We start from the raw sequence: 17,432 nt of genomic DNA on the forward strand, positions 1-17,432 counted from the left end.
AGCATGACCTGTTAACATCTGAAAATGTGTGATTTTGATGATTTGCATCATTTGGAGGTTAAAAGTTATAAGGGCCATTAGAGATGGGGACATTTCTGTTTTGCAACTTTATTTTAGTGAAAATTTTATAACAAATCCTTTGAGCTTACAAATTTCAATGCCCTAAACTTAACTGTTCCTATCCACTTCTTCAGATGTGTTCCTACAAATGTCTTTAAAACTGTTCATTCCTAAATTTCTCTTTCCTGAAACAGCTGTAGTGTGGAACAACAAGAAATGGTTGGTTTTATGAACCATTCAAGTAAGTGGTTTTCAGAGTGTGGTCTCAGAACCAACAGCTTAGCATCACCTGAGAACCTGTTAGAAATGCAAATCCTCAGACTATTCCTCTGACCTACTGAATCAGAAACTCTGGGCATGGAGCCCAGAAATCTGTGTTTCAAAAGCCATACGGGTGATTCCAGTGCATTGCATTAAGTCACTGGTAACAATTTACATTAACAAGAGAAATTGCTCTAGTGGCAGATATGCTACACAAGGTGTAACAGAAGTCAGGGTTCCACTCTGCAAGGACGGTGCCACTGAGGATTCTCAGGCAGCAGCGCCTGGTGAGGAAAGGCCATGCTCCTGTACCCAGCCTTTCCAGGAGAGGCATGGACTCTGCAAGCGGACTGTCTCTGATGGGTGCAGAGGGGAGAAATGAACAGGCAGCGACATCTACATTTTCTTCTTTTGTAACCATGACTAAATTGTTACGTGCTTTTTCACACTGAATCAAAAAGGGTAGGCAGAAGGAATGTGATGGGGGAAGGAAAAGACAAGGCACAGGTGGGAAGTAACAGTTTTCAGTCACTAAAATTGCTACTGTAAAAGTTCAGGGCACAATGCCAGAAATTGTATTTTGAAAGTAAAAGTAGCGAAAGGGAAACGGTTTTTTTCCACATTAATTTGCAGGAAAGATTTGGGGGTGGAAGGGGATAAAGTAAATCCTGAAACTATATGCAACTTAGTGGCTTATTAAAAAGTAATTAAGTGGCAGCTGGAGACTAACTATAACTTTGTTCCATATAGCCACTTTGGACACAGTAGTTTAAGAGATAAAGAAAAAAGTTTTATAGTTGAGAAGTATGGATGTTAGGCCAAAAAATAGATGATTTCTTTCTTTCTCACCAGAAATATTTGTGACCAAGCCAACTAAAATCACTATTTTTTAAATTGTCTTTAAAGTTAGAAATGAAAAATGTTGGGTCCATGAGACATGAAAGATTATGACACATGGAGGCCACAATGTCTGATTTGTCCACAAGTAAATCGCAAACCGGACAACATGGGGCCGTCTCCGTGCCTTTCCACTACACCTTCGCCGTATAGCAGGGGAAGGTTGGGGCTCAAGCAGAATGAAGGAATCTAAATTTATTGTGCTAAATTCTTGGCCCTTTTCCTTTTTCAGCCTCACTTCTTGCTTTATTCATTAGCTGTTCATGTTTTATCCGCATTTAATGGTGTCTATCCTTGCAAGCATCTCTAAAATATAATTAAAATCCTCTCACTGAGCAATACAAGGTAGTAGACTCATTCTGTTATGCAACTTGCTTTTTCCCTTTCACACTAGAGAAACTACATACCCCTATTTCTTTTGCAATTATGCTCTTCAATCTAGGTAGACACTGAGGTAGAAACTAGCGCTTTGACTAAGACGTAAGTTATGCAACTCTAATTGTGGTATTTAGCAAATCTTCTGAAATAGTTACTGGTGTCAACAAAACCAAAATAGATTGAAGTTAGCCATTTAAAAGGAACAATTTTATTATGAGAGCATAATAAACACCAAATCTGTTTTCTCTACATTTCTGCTTAGTGTAATGGCATGCTCAAACGTTTTAAGATAACCAAGTCAGCAAAATAATAATAAATTATAATTAAGTGAAATAATATTGTGTTAAGTTCTAGCTATTGCTGAAGGCTGATTTCTAGGAAATTATAATTGAGAGTTTACTACATATTTTTTAAAATTGATTTTTTTATTCTTAACTAAGCAAACCTTTTTTAAAGTAAAATATAATTTAAACTTTGTTCATTTCATTATGTAGTTAAATATCTTAAAAATTCTTGTTTTGCAACTTGGATGAAATATATGTAATTATATACTTGAAGTATATATATTTTATAACTGGTAAAAAGTATCCAACACCAAAAAAAAAACCCTCTTACCAGTAGTCATATTTCATATTTTTCAAATGACATTGTTCTGCATGCAACCAAAATTTTTATAGTATATCTTTGAGCTCAACAGTTAATGTCAGATTTTTATAGTTTGAATCTAATACAGAAATACTTAACTGTGTCTTTGATTTTATAGTTTATATAACTATTGTGACCATCTGCAGCAGCTGCACTTTTCAAATTATTTGCTGAACCAAATTGAGCACAGTGACAAAAGTAGTCATCTCAGATGTACTGTTAAACAGAGAGAGAAAGAGGAGCATTGCCTTGGTGCAGTATAGCCATCTGCTGTGCAGATGTTATTGTATAGAATGACTGAAGATAAAATAATTGTAGAAAATTTTCATTAAAACCTCAACAATTTGCACTTGTTTATGCGAATCTGCATAACTCCCCAATGAGACAACACACTTGGGGTTTCTTTGGTTCTCACTCACTTTCTCTTTGATCCTTTTTGATGTGCTGACTTTAATAAACACAGTCAAAAACACTGTGCAAAAACATCATGGAAAAAACTACAAAGGAACAATTATAGCAGCAGAAACGACTCTAATCCCTAACTTACGCAAGCTATTTTTAGTGAAATATTTTTTTTAACACTCTTTATGTGACAATGTTATATAAACAGGGTAAAATGGTCCTTTCCAGATGAGTTTTAATTTAGGAGCTGAAATACATTTGTAATGCTAGAGGAATCTTATGTTCTAAGTAATATTTAGGGAAACACAATTGAGAATGTGTTGTAGGCATGTTTCCTCACTTCTGAAAGGTACAAAAATATTTCGGCTCACCTAATTATATTTTTTATCATTTAACTGTCATAAGCTTATGGGAGGTGCACGGGAAAGGGGAGCAATAAAGGAGTAAAGGGGGAAAGTTGGTTTTCTGCCCACGACGTTGTCAATATGTTTAAACCTGAAATGCTTTCGTATTCATTTACTGTTTTTTGCAATGGAAGATGTACAGATTACTCACTGAAATGTGTTCTTTGTTTGAAACAAAATGAAATGGTTAAGTATTTTCCACTTAAAAAAAAGTCTATGAGTTTTTCTTAGTCTGCTGTACTGTTCTGCAATCTTCAACTATGAGAGTTTCAAGGGACTTGATTTTTTTTTTAATTCCACTCTGCAGATGCTAGTGTAACAATGAGTTACAATAGCCTAACTTGTATTTCTGCTAGAATACTTACATTCTCCCATATGTCTTTGGGAAAAGGGCCCTAAAGTTGATTTTAGTAAATGTAATGCTTGTATTTTTAAGGTTGGTGTATAATACTAAAAAAAAAAAACAAAAACAAAAACCTGTGATTGTACTATTATCAGTAAGAAAATGAATCTCATTTGGAAATTATATCTTATTTTCTGAATCACTTTCAAGGCAGGTAGTAGTCTTCTGCCCTCCATTAAATCCATCCCATTCTGTAGTATGTTCTTTTTAAAAATAGCCCGTTTCCCCCCACATGGACGTTTGAAGTATGCCTCTTTGGAGAAGCCATAAGTATGTAGCCATAAATTCTGAGCTAGTAGTGTAGCACTTTCCACGGGCAGCGTGGGGAGTGAGCTGCAGACTTTAGCTCCCCTTGTCAGAGTAAATTATGGCTCTATTAGGGCGGCACTCCTTAGATTTCAGCAAACAAGGGCGCACAACTCAGGCTATGAAATAGCTGTGCTTCAGGCTTCCTTGCTGTTTCCCAGGGGCACTCAGATTAGCAATCTCCATGTAGATTAAGGGAAAGGGGAATAGGATGTGAACAGATTAGGTAGCACAAAGGATCTGGGGAAGAGCCTGAGTGAGGCCATCTTGTCTGGTATTTTGGTCAGAATTGGAAAAAGTTTCAGGGGTCCCCTTTCCAAAGGAACTTTCCATCCATGCAGAAAGCAATGAGTTGAACTCCTTCTAGTCAAAGAGCCCTGATTTAAATAACTTTCACTACCCCACCCTCTATAATCCAGATCTACTTATCTTTGTGTATAAACAAAAATAGGGGGAAAGCATAACCATATTATTTTTCATGTATACAAATGTATCTTCTCATGTTCATTGAATTCAGGACCAATAAGATATAAAGAACCTAAAGTTCCTTTTCATGCTGAAAACTGAAACTGGGCCATTAATTGATAAAAGTGGGGCTCTAGCTTTTCATTACGTAGTTAACAGAATCTCTGGAGGAAAATCTCTTAAGGCATTGTGGCAGGCAGGGGATGCTCCAGAAATGCAGGTACACCCGAGTGGAAATAAAACATTAAATTAGATATGACTGCCTAAAATAATATGTTCCAATAAGAAGCCATTTACAACACCCCAAAGACTTTTGTTACTTTCAGAAAGAAATAGTACTTCTTCCGAATGCTTCAACACTAGGAAATGAATTCTCTGACAGTTAAAGCCAGAGGACAGACTTAATTTTCAGCAGCCACTGAGGACTGAAGTGGAAGTACAGCTGGTAGACAGCTAGACAGATCACTAACGGACCTTGATGAATATTGGGTGTGCACATCAGGGTCTTGTCATTTTTGACACTGTGTCCCAAGTAGCTTAAACCCAGCATTGGAGGAAAGGTAGAGACCTCATTGAGCGTAACATCTGGGATTTTATTTGTCATTTTGGCATACTTTGCAAGCGCAAAAGAAAGAGTAAAAGGGGATTATCTTGACAATGAAATGAGTTACTGAATCTTGTGCTAATGAAAAGCAGAGGAATTCTAATGCCTTTCTATAGTCCCTGAGGTAGAGGTGCGTTTATAGTTCTGCAGAAGTAAAACGTAGGCAGGCCGAACAGATGGCCTAGCGTCCGTGAAACCTGATCCCCGCATCCCAGAACGGAGTACCACTATTAATCCTGGTCAGATTCCCTCCTATTACTTTATAACAAGGTTCAAAGTTGCTACTGACGAACTGGCATGTCCCCCTTTTTTGAGTCTTAAATTATCTTTAGATTACTGAGTGTTTTCAACAGTGATATTTTTCTGTGCATAGTGGTAGAAGGAGACATTAAAAAAGCTAGAATAGGGAGTTCTAAACATTGAATGGGAAACAAGTAGAAAATGAAATTCAAATAACTTTTTTCCAAAATAATGTCCTCTATTATTTTTCAAATATAGTAGGAAATAAAAAACATAAATGTATAAGATACTCTCTTGGGGAGTAATTCTTTTGTTATCTTCTTTTTAGAAAACTTATGCAATGGAGAAGAAATCCCAACATACAAGCCTTATTCTTCTTGCTGTAATTTTTATCAGAATATCTTGTTAGGTAGAATTTTGGACAATAATGAGCAATAGTAACACTACCGTCTTAGAATGACAGCGGGCATACACTGCCTGGGCGTATTTATGCAGTCACTTGATCTTTTGTTTGACCAAATTACGTTAATGCAGGCCTCCACATCTTTTATTTGGGATATTTAAGTTTTTTTGTGGCGAGGATTTGTGCATTTTTAAGTGCTGTGTACATTTTTTGTTTTTGTTCTGGGTAGTTACTATAGCTCTTGCATAGATAGGAGAGTAACTGCAGATATTTAGAAGATAACCTCTGGGTCAGGTTTCCGGTGTGTTAACTTCCAGGTGGCAAGGAAAGTAAAAATCACGTAACCCGCACCCAGCTCAGGCTGCTGAGCCCGGTCACGTGCTGTGCCGCAGTGGACGCAGTGTACCTGCCCAGCCTTTCCGGGGGATGAGCTCATCACACAGAGATAACCATCTCTGACTTTTCCTTCTGATTCATCACCGACCTGAACTCCGTTTGAACCTTGTTAGACAAAAAACAAGCAGGATTCCTGGCCCAGGCTATAAAATATAATTAAGCCCTTTTGAAATGATGTGTAAAAGAACATTGCTGTACCCCCACTTATAACCACTACCACCACCACAACCAATAAAGTTAAATCAAGCACTGCCTGTAATGGATTAAAATAATAAATGTTCCTGGATTTCAGTGTTTGAAGTACTTGAAGAAAACAGGCTCCCAGCAGCCCGGGTAGCTGAATGCAGGAGAGACATTTATTAATGACGAGTTCAAGGATTTGGCCTGTTTAAGATCATTACTTTGTGTTTACCGTGTGTTACACATCTCTTATGTTTTTACGCAGCCCACATGTGTCCACATGCAATAATGAGAAACTTTTTTCAACAAAAGAATTGTTAATTGTGTAAATATGGTTCTCTTGGGGAACATGAAGTCTTCATAAGACTCTGCTCTCTTCTAATGAGAAATCCAGTACAGTTGTTATACTCTTCCAAGTATATCCACCTTTAAATCTTGTCTCTAGCTACATTAGTGTTTTTCTTCCTATTGTTTTTAGTTACCAAATTCCAAACTTAATCTAGATGGCTAGAAAAATGTTGACCTCAGCTTATATGTGTTAGAATTGTGTCGCCTTGCACAGAATTTTGTGCATCTTAATATTCTATACCAAAAATATTGCTTTTTATTTCTTCTCCTAGTTTTAACAAAGGTATGGTAAAGAATTATTTCTCTAGATTTAGATACATTTGGGGGAAGAAAAGGACAACTGATAAAAATTTCCGATGTACACGTATTAAATCACAATGTTCCTTGGACAGGAGGGGAAAAGGGACCTTTCAGACAAACAAAAATGTCAGTTAACATGAAGCTATCTCACTGTGCACAGCCCTATTGGAGAAGAAAGTTTCCAGTCCCAGTAATTAGATACTAGAAATCTTTCACTTAACAGCTTCTCCTCTGCATCCTTAATAGCACCTTACAGCTCAGTATTAGGTGAAATGGACAAAAATTGTTAGAACCCCAGCACTGGGACTTGGGAAAAGGAAAGGGTAGAAGCACACCTGTGTCCCCCACTCGGCCTTTAGTTTCACCTGTGGCCACAGTGCATCGCCCTCTCATCCACATAAGCCAGTGGGCTCTTCGCTAGGAAAGGTTCTGGCAAAGCCACCCTGCCAGTGACAAGCAACTGAAGACACATCGTAGATGTTCCTTTGCTCTCTGGCCAGGCCCCTGGACCTATAGGCTGTGTTGTCACAATTTACCAAGGCTGTGCAAGACAGCTGGGGACAGGAAAGTGCATTCATTCACAACCCTGTTACCAACTAGAAAAATGAAATTAGTAAGAGCTCACTAATAGCAGTAGTTTTTATAAAGCAACATGGTGCTGGAAGGAGGTAGACAGAGTCTGAATCCCAGCCCTGCTGCTTACTGGCAGTTGATTATGGTAAAAGTTACAACTTAAGCCCTGGCTGGCGTAGCTCAGTGGATTGAGCTCGGGCTGCAAACCAAAGCATCGCAGGTTGGATTCCCAGTCAGGGTACATGCCTGGGTTGCAGGCCACAGCCCCCAGCAACCGCACATTGATGTTTCTCTCTCTCTTTCTCTCTCTTTCTCCCTCCCTTCCCTCTCTAAAAATAAATAAGTAAAAAAATCATTTAAAAAAATAAATAGTTATGACTTTTTTAAAAAGTTACAGCTTAGCTCATTTCTAAAGTCAAGGCAAAAACACCTCATTCACAGGGCTGTTGAGAACATTAGGTGGGATAATGTATGAGGAATACCCTACAGCTTCCTTGGCACAAATTTATATTCCTCAATAAATATTGTGGGGGGCAGGGTTTGTATCTTCCTCCCCCAACTCCAGACATACCAGGTGAATGCTGAGGTCATAGATCATCACATTTTGGAGCTGAAAATTATCTTAAGATCTCTCTTCTCTTCATCAAGAACATTTTTTCTTCTTTCCCTCACAGACCTCATGATCCAAACCAACTGCATGTAGGATTGCATATCTAACATGGCTGTACCTACCTGAGATGACTCTAACCAAAAATAAAATCCCTAGTACACCTCCACAGTCCTGTCTCAGACAAATTCGTGATATCTTTCAGGCTCCTAAATATATCTTTCGGGCTGGAAGTACTTCAGGGACCGCTGTTACTATGTGGGACTTCCAAAGGGTCAGAGAACCCTGGGTCGGGGGCCCTGAGCTCCTCCGCCTCACTCCCTCATTGAGTTGAGAGTGGAGAGGGGTGTCCTGAGGCACCGTAGGGGCGTAGGGGCTGTACCCCATGTCTCCCGGCTTCTGCTCTTTCTGTTACACCAGTTGTTAAAAACCTGCATGATGCAAATCAAGACCAGTCTCTAAACCTTTGCAGTTAATGACTTAGCAAGTCATTTTGCTTTCAACATTGTTTGAATAAGTTTATACCCATTTTAACATCCATGTGACTTACTTTCTTAAAACATTGATTCACCAGCAGTTTCCTAATGTGATTAAATTAAGCAGCTACTGTATTCTTCTAAGAACCTATGGAGTGTGTATTTGCTGCTGTTCTTTCCTCTCTGGGAAGGTTGTCGTACACTTCCCAATATGCACAGTCCGACCTGCCAGTCTGTTTTTTTTTAAACATAGACATATGATCCAATCAAGTTTTATTTTTCTTATAAACTGACACAACTGTAAAAACAGTGAGCATGGTGGCAGATTGGAGGAAAGAGGCAGAGCATATCCTCCATCACCCTTCGGTATTTTCAGTTTGGTTTTTTTAGGATCTAAGAGTTTTAAAACATTTCTCGAAAAATAACTTTCCAGACAAGGGCCAAGTATAAATAGCCAACTCAGCAGACATTTTCATCTTTCATGAGTAATTCTCCCTTTCTTTATGTGAAAGGGAAAAACACTCCTGTTTCTGCTACTTACCATTTTCTTATGTTTAAAGGCAGAGGTGTGGATTAATGTAGGGGTCCCAGCTTTTACTTACTCATCTTTAAGGACTGGGTGGGAGTCTCTGGAGACTGGAAATCCCACCCATGAGAAGTCATTAGAGGCCCGGAGAGAGGATCCATGGTGGCAGGTAGACCACCCAGTTGGACTGTCAGCTCACAGCTGGACTTTTTAGTGGAGCTGGGAGCACCAGCATCCCATTCAGCTTAAACTTCAGTGTCCACGGAGTTCTGACAGTGCTGTTCCAAGTATTAATCTTATCATGTATTCTAGTATATTTTATTACTGGGTACAACTACATAGGCTTATTACAAACTAGAATGTAATTAAATGGGATCTGATTAGCTTAACATATTCGGATCAAGGAGAGGAGAAACAAGTTTTTCATTTTCATGGTTAAAATACCCAAAGTGCCATTTTTATGTGTTTCAGCATAATTAGTTCTAAGAACAGAAATGGAAAGATTTCTAATCATCTCTTTAAGGACCGAATTTACAAAAGTTTTTTTCTGGTCCTCTCATTACTTATCAAGATCCATGTTTTCAAGGATCATACTGAGTTTTTTCTTCCTCACCTTTTGAGGCATCCTGAAGCTTCACTGTTATGCAAATTGACTTGCGGATGTATCTAACACATGTTTGCTGATTTTCTAGTAGCTTAGATTACTTCCAGCTGGATAAAAAAGTACCTGGCCATGCTTTGCTAGCACATGTCATCATGAAGAACCCTCTCTAATGACATACAGAAGCTTGATTTAGATTGCATTTTGCCCAGTCAGCATGCAGAAGGTAGGAGCCTCACTGAGGGTCTAGTGGAGACTAATGATGTAGGGCTGGCAGCATTTCGTAAACAATCTCCAAAACAAGTGGTTTGCATTTATTAGTCTTCTGAAGACGTATTTTAAAGGTCATGAAACTACTTGTTCCTTGAACTAAATTTTTACCCTCATTGTAAAGTATGTCAGTATGCAAACAAAGCAAGATTATATGTTTATCACACCAACTGTTTCTGAAATTACTTCTCAATGTTGCTACACCTCATTTAGTTTAATTAAATATCTACCATTATTTTGCTAGAGCTGAAATTAAAAATGTAAACACAGATTTTTGAAAGAAGACAACAGAAAAATCAGACAGAAAAGTGTTCTGTAGAATGGAAAGAGGTAGAGAGAAGAGGTGGCATGCTTGGTCAAAACGACGTGAACATATAATCACTAAATTCAGTCTCAGATCCGGGTAGGAAAAGGACCTATCCAGTGAGAGGAGAAACTGGTGAAATTCAAAAAAGGTATCTAAATTAGTTAGCGGTATTGTATTGATGTTAATGTACTGGCTTTTGAGAATCACGCTATAGTAAGTTGTTAACGTTAAGGGAAGCTGGGTGAAGACTATCAGAGTTGAAGGCCAGAGTTTTTTGCTGAAAGCCTAAAATTATTGCAAAATTTAAATTTTTTTAAATGACCTAATCAGAGATTAAGTAACTTTAATGATATTCATACTTTTAAACTTGGAGTGATCATTTTAAATCTTGTACTTCCACAGAATAGTTCTTTGGTTTTTTGTTTTTGATTTTTGTTTTTGAAACAAGTCTCCTTATTTTTGGAATTTTAGGGAGGGGAGAATTAAAAACACAGAAATGTAAAGCAGAACACATTAAATGCCTGTATACTTAGCTAGAACAAATATAAACATTTTGTCATATTTGCAATATGTACATATAGACAGAGATAAAACTTCACAAAATTATTCAGCCTTTTTCAATGTTCCAGTGCTAAGAAGATAGTTCTTCATAGTTTTTACTTGTAGTCACTTTGTCCACCAGTGCATTGACTCATTTAGAAGATGAATCAATGCACTGGTTCTTAACTTTTGGCTTGTGTACCAGATTTTGAATATATAAATGTCCAGTTTCTGTGAGCTCAAGATTCTCTGTGGCCCTTGGTTTATGTGTGTGTTACTATATAAACTAAGATTCATTTTATCCCAGGAAAGATATCTGGTATGTTTCCTGGTTTTAAAAAAAAAAAAAAAAAGCCCCAACCAATTTGTCCCTGTTGGCTGGGCAGTATCTCACAAAGCAAAAGGTCGCTGGTTCCATTCCTGGTCAGGACACATATAGAATATAGAAATTTTCCTTTCTCACATGTGTGTTTCTCTCCCTCTCTTCCCCTTTCTCTAAAAATAAGTAAACAAAATCTTCCAAAAAAAAACTCAAACAAACAAAAAGGAAGAGATAACATCCCATTAGCCAGCTTCTCACAAAATGAAAGAAAGGGAAAAGGGGAATTAATAGCCCTGTCGTGAGTCCCAGGGATTATTTTCATATTTTGTGGTAAAACTGTGAAGTTTGGTTTACCATTTATAAATGCCCCTGTGAAATTCACCACTATTCCTTATTAGTAAGGGATCACCATAATCTCTTATTACTGATCACTTAGACTAAGGTTAAAACCACTGAAACAACATGTCTTTCTATTATTTTATTATTGATGTTTAATAATTCAGCAGGAAATCTTCAAAAGGAAATGGAAACTATTTTGAACTTGAAAGCTGGCACTTGTGGATGAACCTTTCTGTAGTCCACAGACAACCAGATTCCCTCACGAGGAGCAAAGCCACAGCAGGCTGGTGTGTGTAGCAAGTATAATGGGCAGGTAGGCACATGGGATGAGATTAGTCTCAAGAGTGAACCACACCTAATTTCCTCATAGATATATGACACAAAAGGAAAGGAAGGAGGCAGACGAGACCGGGGAGGGCACACTGGTGTTTGTAGGGCATGTGTTTTCTAAGCACATTAGGCAGGGCCCGTTCCCCTGTGCTCACGCCAGCATTAGCGTCTTAAATTCTCCATGCCACCTGTGTGTTTACACAAGACTGATCCATGCTGGTAGACCTGAAATGCAGGCAAGTACAAACTGTACAAGGATTAGAAAAAAGAAATATAAAGTGCAGGGTCCACTACTGGGGAAAAGAATGAAAGGGGAAAGGAAAAAAGTGGACAGCAACTTACACATACTTCCTCAACTAAATACTTGATCAGGATGAAAGAATTGACAGCACATAAAGTGAATTACGGGGGAAGTAGAAGACGGTAAAGGGGGGATATACAGTGATGGAAGCAGACTTGACTTGGGGTGGGGAACACACAATGCAATATACAGATGATGTTCTATAGAATTGTATACCTGAAACCTATATGATTTTATTAACCAATATCACCCCCAATAAATTCAATTAAAAAAGAAGCAAAAAAAAAGATTTGTATGATAATAAGGAAGGGTTCATGGTTTCAACAGTTCACTTAAGAGGCAATATTGTAAATGTTGTAGGTTTTCTTTTTTTCCTCAGGTACTTACTGAGATCTCAAAACTTGAGGCTAACAAATTGCCAAGGAAAAATCTGATGTGAAAGAAAATTGCTAATGATTCACTTTATCTTCGTATATACAGTACATAGTAGATAATCAGTAAATATTGGTTGAATAATGAACACATACATACATAAATAGCAAGTTGAAGGTGATCGAGGGTATCCAATTCTTTTTTAATTGGGAGCTCTTGTTTAATAATTAGGCATAGCCATGTATACTGTCGTAAGAAATTATCCTTAAAACCATGATAGAGAATTTCACTGACATAAGAGATTGGGGGCAGGGAGGTGGTGGTGGGAGAGAAGAAAAGGCTGAGGACTACCCTTGGGAATCCCTTTAGTTAGAGAATGTACATCATTTGGGATGCTTTGGGTTATAAATGGCAGAAGATGCAAACTAAACTGGTTTAAGTGCCCTCATTTTCTTAACTTCAAAGCCACCGAGCACGGGGCAAGGTTACTTTCCCGAAAGTATTGTACCTCCTTGGTTTTCATTGACTCTCATGCTCTTCTCTACGCCAAATCAAACTCCAGAGAGTACCAAACTTGAAGATCTAGAAAGTTTGGCACATTCCCAGCCCTGGTTGTCTGTGTCCTGGAAAACCAGTCGTTAGATCCCACTATTGCTGGGACACAGCCATAGCTGGGTCAGCGCCAGCCTCCAGGGCACAGTCTCTGTGTCTGAGGCACGTGGAGCCCTGCTGCCCTCCTCAGCACTCACTGAGTCTGCCCCACTTTCTTCTTCTTCCAGCTCCCAAATGTTTGCCTGACCGTCGGCTTCCTGATTCTAGGCCATTTTCCTGAGCTTTCAGTCATCTCCTTTATCTTGACTCCTGAGAGCTGTAGGTGTCCCACTTTTTCCCACCCAAATAAGAAAAAGTAGAATTTGTGCAACAGTTGGGAAATTTCTGTGTGTTTTAACAGTGTATATACAGTGACACAAAAGCTGTCGACATTTCATATTTGTGTTTGTAATAATTCAAGTCTAGAATTTTTCTTACATTCCTTCTCATCCCAGTCAATAAATAGTTCTGATTGTGTAACTCTGGGGAGATAAGAGATTTCTATTGACCCTATGTAAGTTCTTTGAGATAAGATAGCATTCTTAGCAGTATATACATAAGGTATGTATAATGAAAAATAATATCCTTCAAAATAATGAAAATTTTAACATTCTAATACTAGCTTTTTTAGGCAAAAGAGACACCAGTTTAACAGTACCATATCAGTATTTGGAAGTAATTCCTGCATAATAGAAACACCAATTAAGATCTAATTCTGTATGTATTAAATTACTTCAGCAAAGAAGATTTTATCATATCCTTTGCTTACAAATATCTTTGTATAAATGAAAACTTATAGAATGAGAAAGATTATCTCATTCATCTGTAAGCTCCAGGTAAAAGGTTTTCTGGAGCTTATATACCCACTTTGTTGAGAGGTGTGTTTTTTTATTTTTATTAAGTCATAAATGGATGTTGAATTCTGTTGAATGCTGTTTCTGTTTCCGCATCTGTTGAGGTGATCATATGACTTTTATTTCGTATTGCTAACGGCTATACCACGGTGACTGATCTGCAGATGTCGAACCATCCTTGCATCTCTGAAATAAATCCCTCTTGGTTATTATGGTATGAGATCCTGTTAACACATTGTTAAATTTAGTTTGCCCGCACTTTGTTGAGGATTTTTGCATCTGTGTTCATGGGGGATACTGGCCTGTGATTTGTGGGTGTGTGGATGTCTTCATCTGATTTGGGGGTCAGGATAGTGCGGGCCTCATAAAATGAGTGTGGAAGCATTTGTCCTCCTCAGTTTTTTTGTAATAATTTGTGAAGGATCAATATTAATTCTTTAAATATTTGGTAGAATTGTCTTGTAAAGATATCTTGTTCTGGACTTCTGTTTGAGAGTTTTTAAATTACCAGTTGAATGTCATTACTTGTAGTCAGTCTATTCAGGTTTTCTGTTTCTTCATGATTAAGTAAAAATGGCTCTCACCAACACCTCCAGCCCCAGAGAGAGTGCCAGCAGTGTCACCCGTTTGGCAGATGCTGTAGGGTTAGAAATGGATTTCCTTCACATATAGCCTATATCTTTACTGCACTGCGTTTTCATGTGCACAGGGCGGGCCAGTCTGCACGAGGCCCCTCAGCGGTGTCCCACCTAGTGCAGTTCACCGCGTCAGGGGTGGGTTGCTTTTGTTATCATGTCTCTGTCTTCCACCTTCTCTCTGTGGTCGCTCTGTCACTTGTACAGAAGCTGTTCAATCAGTCCTCATTTATTGTTCAGGGGTGTTTCTCTATGTGTAGGTATATATTCAGTGTGTCTGCAGGAGGAGGTGAGTTCAGGGTCTTCCTAACTAGCATCTTGGACCTTGTGAGAGCCTGAAACATCTTGTGTCCAGAAAGTAAAGACATTCCCCAAAATCATGAAAGTATATCAAAAGGACACAGGGACTGACTTAAAGTTGTTTGTTTTCCCTTCTCCCAAGCTGGTTCAGTTTAAGCAACAAAGTAAATAATGATAGTACTAGATTATAACCCATAAAATAAAATTAGAGTCCATACCCATGTAAATGAATAATTGAACTACTAGCTGGGGTAGACGGGACAGGTCTTCATTTATCCATCACAGAATACTAATTGATGAATGTAGAAGAATAAGGAAATTGGAAATCAACATTATTGATTTGTACCACAGTAGTAATTATTCCATTCAAGAACCAGAGATGGATGCCTACAGTAGTGGGTAAAAGTTTGATGTAAAAAAGGAGAATGCATAATCTCCAAATATCTTCCCACAGACATTTGTTACTTATACAGGGAAAAAACTTTACAGTGGCAAAACCTGTAAGACAGCCCTTTAGTCATTTGATCAGAGTTAATATACCAGTAATAAAGCATCAGTAACACATAACCAAAGATGATGCACTGAGAAAGGCATCGCTTCTCTGGTATTCTTTCCAAAAATACATACTTTCATTTTAATGAGAAATCATTAGATAAAAACAAATTAAGAGACATTCTGCTAAATAAATGGCCTGGACTGTTCCAGAGTATCAAAGGTATAACCCAAACCTAGAAGCATCTGTCACAGAATCAAGACGACTAAGGAAGTGACAACCAAATTCATGGGGGTCCTGCATTGGATACTTGACCAGAAAAAGACTGTTAGTGGGCAGAAATGGCAAAATTTAAATAAGACCTGTTGATGACTTAATAGTATTATATCAGTGTGAATTTTCTTATTTCAATATTTGTGCCATGGTTACATAGCTGGGTGAAGAATGTATAGGAACTGTATATTTTTGCAACCTTTAGGCAAGTCTAATGTTATTTCAAAATTGGCGTGATTCTTTTAGAGGAAGGAGACTTGGAATAGATGAAGAGGTAGCTTCTGAGGTCTCTTCCATCTAGCTGTATTGTTCCACGCTACACTGATGCAAACCAAGAACGGCAGATTCAAGTTCTTCCCTTTCCTGTTTGTCAATTAAGAAATCTATTGAGACAGCTGAAACCAGGAGCAGATTCTAAACTGTCAGTTCAGTTTAGTGGGACACATGCTAAGAGCTACTACGGCTGTCCCCAGTACTGCCCTGAGTGAGGGCCCTTGCCTCCAGGACCATCACAGCGGACTGAAGCTTGAAAGTGATGTGGTCTTCGTTCAGTCACTCGGATTCCTAAGGTCTCTCTTCATTGGGTATTTTAAATAGCGGAGTTGGAAAGTCTTAGAAATCTTTAAGAGTAAAAGCCCCCAAATTGGGCCCCAGATTTTTCAATCTGGGTGTCTGATGAAATAATGATAAATGTTAAATAAGATAAGCAACCTAGGGAGCCTTTGATATTAAACACTTTGTCTCTGAGGGACCAATAGAACATTCACATGTAGATTACCACCAGACAATTGAATATTTCGTTGTAGGCTAGTATGAAGGTGCGTGCGTTTGAGAATGATGGGCGATGTAATTCGGGCATTCCCTTAATGCTCATTTGCTGGGTCATTATAATGAATTAAGCCTATATTTTCTTATCCTATTAAGACAAATTGCTGAAAGATAATTGGTGTGTCTATTTAGCAGATCTTTACTGTCGAGAAGTCTTAACTAGTTCAGGAAATGTACTGCAGTCAAGTTAGGAAGTTATGACTTAAGTGCAAACCCCATTGGTCAAGATGAATTTTCATTCTTGGTCATTAGGGGCCCTGTTTCTATCTTTTTGTTTTGTATATTTTTTCTTTAGTCTAAGTGAAGTATTAGGAAAAAGAAAAATGGGTAAATAAAATGGAAGTCTAGTGCCACAATATATTTGATGGAAAATTTTAAGAAATTGATTTTCATCATCATAATTGCAGTGAAAGTCTTAGCCCTGACACTTTTGTGAGTGTGATGTCTTCTGTGTATCTTATTTCTGCAGTGAGAATGTACAGTGCACACAAGGTTTTCAAGTCTCCACAGAACTGAAAAGTCAGTGTGGGTTCTCTACGTCGAGAAGTGTACACTGTCAGCCTAAGGTGTTTTTTAATCTTTCAGCTCTTTTAAGGATCAAATATTATTAGAAAAATAAGCCATGGGCATTACAAATGTGGTCTGGTGAAATTCAATATTCACAATGACAATTCAGAATATGAGCTCCTTGGGGGAAAGTTAGCCCACCACTCTAACTTTGCATTCAAATATCTTAAAGTATGCCATTGGTTTTATGAAAAGGTTTTGATCTACACTTCTAGTTTAAGTTCAAAAGAAACCTACATTTTAAAGTGTATTCCTTTTCTGGGTATATTTACTTTGAACTACAGCATATAGTTTTTCTCATAAATCTAACCTGCCACTATCTGTTTTTAAGACTTTGTAAACTTCAAGTGGTTATGATGTGTGAAGTTTGGATTAAACTAAATTTTTTAGAAAACACATGTTATATATTTTGATTGTTTTGATTTTAACATGAGCCAGTCAAAAACTTGAGTGTCTAGCAAAGTAATATACTTTGCTCTTACTGTAAGAAATCACAGAAAATTGCCCTTTCTCATCATGTTAACAATAGACAAATGAAGCAGCTGTTCTTATTCTTAATGTAGTTGTTTGAAAAACTTGCACAATTTAATGAAAATGTCTCTACTCATAAAACTTAAAATGCTCACACATGGAAA

At 37.9% G+C, this 17,432-nt stretch overlaps 1 protein-coding gene across 2 annotated transcripts in view; it reads left to right on the forward strand.

The window, feature by feature from the left end:
- Positions 1 to 17,432, forward strand: part of VPS13B (vacuolar protein sorting 13 homolog B) — a 699,511-nt gene that overhangs the window by 531,752 nt on the left and 150,327 nt on the right. The window lies entirely within an intron of this gene.

The sequence above is a fragment of the Phyllostomus hastatus genome, unplaced genomic scaffold (assembly GCF_019186645.2).
Source record: "Phyllostomus hastatus isolate PE091 unplaced genomic scaffold, TTU_PhHast_1.1 phas_scaffold_21, whole genome shotgun sequence".
Classification (NCBI taxonomy): domain Eukaryota; kingdom Metazoa; phylum Chordata; class Mammalia; order Chiroptera; family Phyllostomidae; genus Phyllostomus; species Phyllostomus hastatus.